This window comes from Schistocerca gregaria, chromosome 1 (assembly GCF_023897955.1).
Source record: "Schistocerca gregaria isolate iqSchGreg1 chromosome 1, iqSchGreg1.2, whole genome shotgun sequence".
In the NCBI taxonomy this organism is placed as follows: domain Eukaryota; kingdom Metazoa; phylum Arthropoda; class Insecta; order Orthoptera; family Acrididae; genus Schistocerca; species Schistocerca gregaria.
In genome coordinates, this window is record NC_064920.1 from 1,176,396,916 (window position 1) to 1,176,402,915 (window position 6,000).

Below are 6,000 nucleotides of genomic sequence, written 5' to 3' on the forward strand. Positions count from 1 at the left end.
GAATCATTCAGTACAACAATCTCTACGTTTGACCTTTCCACACCCAGATAAATTCTTCTTCTTCTTGCTCTCTGGCCTCTGTAGGACCACGGGTAGCCCCTTCATGGACTGCGTTTTCATCTTTTTCTCCCAGAACCTCTTCATTCTTTCTCTTCTTCTCTCCCTCTCTTCTTCCGAGATCTTCAGTTTCCGTTTCTCCTGACGGCTCCACTGGTACCACTGTAATCGTTTCCTGTATTCCTCTCTGTCATTGATCTACGGCGTATTGGACGGTGTATATTTTGTAAGTAGGCTGTTTAAGTTTTTTTTATCGGTAACGCCGCCGCTGTGCTGTGTGTACCCAGTGGCTGGTTGGCATTGTTGTAATACTCGCCATTGTAGTGTTGGGCAGCGGCAGCTGGATGCTAACAGCGCGTAGCGTTGCGCAGTTGGAGGTGAGCCGCCAGCAGTGGTGGACGTGGGGAGAGAGATGGCGGAGTTTTGAAAGTTGTAAGAATTGGTGTCATGAACTGATATACATATATACATATATATATATATATATATATATATATATATATATATATATATATATATATATATTATGACTATTAAGGTAAATACATTGTTTGTTCTCTATTAAAATCTTTCATTTGCTAACTATGCCCTTCAGTAGTTAGTGCCTTCAGTAGTTTGAATCTTTTATTTAGCTGGCAGTAGTGGCGCTCGCTGTATTGCAGTAGCTTGAGTAACGACGATTTTTGTGAGGTAAGTGGTTTGTGAAACGTATAGGTTAATGTTAGTCAGGGCCATTCTCTTGTAGGGATTATTGAAAGTCAGATTGCGTTGCGCCAAAATTATTGTGTTTCAGTTTAAGCACAGTCTTGTATAATTTTTCAAAGGGGACGTTTCATATGGCGACCCTACCAGGATTTCAAAGGGGACGTTTCAATTTGTTCCTCCAATGTTCCTTTCCTTCGACCTTGATCCCCAATTCCAACCAGTCCTTCTGAAGTTCAACAATCCACTTGGTTCCTGTCTTTCCCCTTGTCCTCCCTGTTGTTTCCCACACTCTCTTCATCATTCTGTCCATACTCATCCTAGCTACATGTCCAGCAAACCTTGCCCTTTTTAATCTGATTTCTCAAAACACCTTACACGGTTGTTAATCTCCTTCATGTCTGGCTGGCAGCAACTGGATCATATATGGTTTTAAACATAAATGTCGGTGCAAATCATACGAGGCTAACACGTGAGGACGACATAACTCTCGGACAGCACAGCTAGTAGAGTGCTGTGGTTTACGTGAAACAGTCAGTTCAATGTGTTCTGAGTCTGAATGAGTTCACGGTGGTGACCTGTGTGTTTCATCGTATATCGGATAACCTGTTGGTGCCATCGTCGAATACTCTGAGCACTAACTGGATCAATGCCGTACCATGAACGAAAATCACGGTACGTAGTTGTGACTGAATTACACTCGGCGAAGCGGAGAACACAAAACGCCTTTTGTTCATGTTGCTGCGCTATGCCATCTTGACTTGACACGCACTGGGTGTTCAACAAGCCAGCAAACTGCCTGTAACAGAAAGACGCTCGTCGACTGCCACATCTAAATCTACATCTACATCTACTGCTCTGTAAGTCACGTCACGGTGAGCAGCGGAGGCTACTTGGTGTATCACTGTTGCTTGCCCTCTCTTCCGTTTCAGGCACGAATGGTTCGAAGGAAGAACGATTGGCGGTAAGCATCTGTTTGAGCTCGAATTTCACTTATTTTTTCTTCATGGTCTTTTCGCAAGATGTATGTAGGAGGTAGTAATTCGTTTGTTGAGCCTTCCAGGGACGTACGCTCTCGGAACTTCAACAGTAAACCACACCGTATTGCAGAACGCCTCTCTAGCAGCGTCCTGCACTTGACTTGGTTAACCACTTCCGTGACGTTTTCGCGTCCAATGAATTATCCTGTAACGGAAAGCGCTGCCCTTCTTTGGATCGTCTGTGTTTCCTGTATCAGTCGTACTTCGTAAAGATCCCGTACCGAAGAGCAATAACCAGGTATTGGCACATCAAAGGTATTGTGAAATGCCTCCTTTGCTGACGGACTACATTTCCTGAGAATTCTTCCAATGAACTTCGGTCTGGCAATTGCCTTTCCTGCCCTTAGTTTCATATAGTCGTTAACTTCAAATTACTCAGTACGCATATCCCTACACATTTTCTGGAAGTAACCGTTTCCAGTGATTGTTCTGCAGTCGTGTAATCAATAAATATTTCGTCTTTCTGGCTTCATATAAGCAATACATTACATTTGTTTACGTTGAGGGTGAGTTACCACTCCTTGCTCCAAGCGTCAATTCTCTAGGCTTCCTGCATTTCTCGGCAATCTGCTTGCGCTACGATTCTCTGTGTTCAACAACATTATGGTATTTTACGATTTTGTCTACTACATTTGTTTACATATACTATGAAATGTAATGGATCTGTACCACTCAGTAGGCGGGTACACAATAAGTCACTTTTGCGTATGAAGACCTCTCCGCTTAGAACGCATGCTGTTTGCTGTTTTCTATATGCTGGAACCTCTTCAGTTAAATGGCACGGATGGTCTGATATTTCGTGAGCTCGGGTTTAGTTCGTGGCGGTGCGTTACGGAAGTCAAGGAACAAGACATCTTCGTGGGTGCCGGTACTACAGCCACCTGGGTCTGGTGTACGATGAGCGCCAGCTGGGTTTCACACGGTCATTGACTACAGAACCCATGTTGATTTCTACAGAGGAGATTTTAGGTCTACATAAAATGTCATAGTACGCGAGCATATAATTTTCCAAAATTCTACAGCTAAGCGACGTTAGAGATAAAGGCCATAATTTTGTGTGTTCAACCTTTCTTCTTGAAAATTGGAATGATATGTTCTTTTTTAAAATCATCATGAATATTCCACTTCTCCAGAGGCCTGCGATACATTTTTGGTAGAACACGGGAATGTTCTTTCGCGTAATCACATGATTAGCTAACTTGCAACGGCCGTCAAGATAAATATTCAGTTTCGATGCGTAAGTTAAAATACAACCCACTTTTCTGCCTTGATTCATGCAGGAGGTAAAGTCTTCTGTGACAGCATGGATCTTTTTGTCCACTGTAATCGGATGAATCTTTCTGAACTGCCGTTTAACAATAAACATAAAACCTACGTTCATTTTTTTTTATTTTTTATTCTTTTTAAATCGTTTTAAGCCACTCGAATGATGAAACCAGCCTTCTAGTTGAGGGCAGCTTTTACCATTCCTTTTGCCTCGTGTAATAATTCTGTGTTTCAGAAATCAGTGCTGTCAAAGTTGATCGGCGCCAGATGTCAAACGCTAACTGCAAGTTACCGTATGCCAAGTAGGTGAACATGAGGAAGCTGGCGACTGAAGAGTTAGTACTTTGCACCAGTTCATCGAAATTGGGAGCACGTGTTTTTAAAGCGAAATATCTGGACAACAAATATACTTACATTAGACCTTTTTTTGATACTCATTTGTTTGTTACCGCTCATTCACGTAGGAAGTGTACCCTATTTAATATCGGAGCTGTGTTTGTTTGTAAACTAGATCTATTTTTCAGAATGTGTATTACGGCACCGCACCCTTATAATAACACTGACTTGGTTCATTAACTGCAAACGGTAGCTTAGCGTAATCAACTGTTAATGACCGCGCAACGATGCAGCCGTTAATTATGCAGCCATATTAAATTAATTATCGCTAGCATTTGTTTATATTTGTATTCGGAGTCTCACATACGAATTTCTCCGCTCTCCTCATTACTTCCACATTTACCCCATAAGCGTTTGCGTTTCGCTGTCCACTATCAATTATAGTTTGCCAAATGCGTGTATTTCGTTGACTTAGGTAGCGTAGAGTTTTTGCGTTTTTCTGTAGCGTCGTGGATAATTATATACGTAAAGAATTTTTCCTAATACTTGACGGTCCCACGACCATCCAATTGACTGAAAGTGTGTGGTCGACCGACAGTCCAGCCATTATTTCATCATAACTCAATGTGGGGCTGGAAGCTAAGTGCTGCCGGAGCTTAGAACTCTCCAGCCTCCAGACAAATCCTTCTGCACTTCCACGTATTTATTTTATTAATTTAACCTTACCTAATTAGTGCCCTTAGGGTATCTCGTACATGAGCCCAAGGTTTCGCATATACATTATAATTTTTAAATCACAGTTATCAAATAAAACGAAATTTTAATACGACAAATAGTGTTAAAATGATCTGAGTATCTATAGTTATAATGTAAGGAAATAATACTGGCAGTGAACTAAATCTTAATACTACCAGTACATTTACTATTATCACTGTGACGTCTGACAGTAGTAATAGCATTAATAACAATAATAATAATAATGATAATAATTAAATAAAAATTTGAATGTTAGTTTGTTCAAAATCGTTAATTTCCGAACGTTCTTCACCGACTGCTTTGAAATTTTGACACAACGTACTGTTCTAATACTGGGGTGTTTTTAAGTACATATTTCGCTAATATATTTATTTATTTATTTGTTTATGCATTTATTTTACCTGGCAAGATTAGGGCCTTCAGGCCCTCTCTTACACATAACCAGGCATACTCAGATTGAACGAGTTACAGTTTCTACATAACGTTAAGGACATATAGCGTATTATGCAGTATTGATGTTAAAGAAAAAAGTAGATATTATAACAGTAGTACAATGATAATTATAACAATAAAAAATAATTATAACACTCAATAATAATAATAATAATAATAATAATAATAATAATAATGACTATGTATATGAAAGTAAACATACTTTTCTTTTGTGAATGTCAGTCCCATTGTTAGTTGGGAATTTTCTCGCTATGTTCTTGCAGCTTCTGAGTTATTCTCATCGAGCAGAGACGTAAGACGATAGAATGGAGTGAAAGAGATATATAAGAGGTAGATAGGTTAGAGGAAGAGAAATAGAATGGTAAAATTCGAAGCCGTGATGGAGAGGAGAAAGAAAGAGATGGGAGGGGCACAACAATGGTGGCTATACCGTCCCTAATATGTATGTTTTGAGTTCCATCTTGAATGTTGAGTAGTTCTGGATAAGACGCAGATCACAGGGGAGCACGTTCCATAGTCGTATGGCTGAGATGGAGAATGACACGGAGCCAAGATGATACACGTATCCGATCTGGTGTTGCGATTGTGGAATGATGATAGGTGTTTAATGTGAGAAGATAAGTATTGGGGGCACCAGTGGCTAAGAAATCGATGAAGTAAGCACATAGTTTGGAGATCGCGTGCCTTATGTGGTCGTATCCAGCATAGCTGGGAGTATGAAGGACTGATATGATCATACAACCGAATATTGCACATATATCTAACGCAAGCATTCATCACTAGCTCGAGGCATCTAGAATTTTCACTATTTGTGCCGTGTTGAACTACATTCCAGTAGTAAAGATTAGGCAAGACTAGTGCTTGGACTAATTTTTGTTTAACATGGGTTGGAAATATTTTTCTAAATTTTTGAATTGCATGTAGGGAGGAGAGCGATTTCCGGCAAGCTGTGACTGTTTGTTCTTCCCAGTTTAGGTGTTCATCCAAGATTATTCCAAGGTCTTTTACTGTTTTTTGGTATGGTAGTTGGGTACCATTGAGGAGTACGTGCTGATTAACTTTGGATGAGATATAAGTATGACCTGGGATTTCTTGGGGTTTAGTTTCAGACCTAGGTTCTGTGCCCATCGAGAAACAGAGCGTTCATACTCGCTACTGCGCCAGCAATGTTTTTGGGGCTTGCACTTGTGTACATTTGGTTGTCGTCGGCATAAAGATGGTAGTTGCAGGAGTGAATCACTGAAGAAATATCATTAATGTACAGTGAGAAGAGTAGTGGACAAAGAACGGAGCCTTGGGGAACTCCAGAGCGCACGCTTTTCCATGATGACTTTTCCGACCTACAAATGACTTGTTGACTTCTGTATTTGAGGTAGCTGTCCAACCAGTG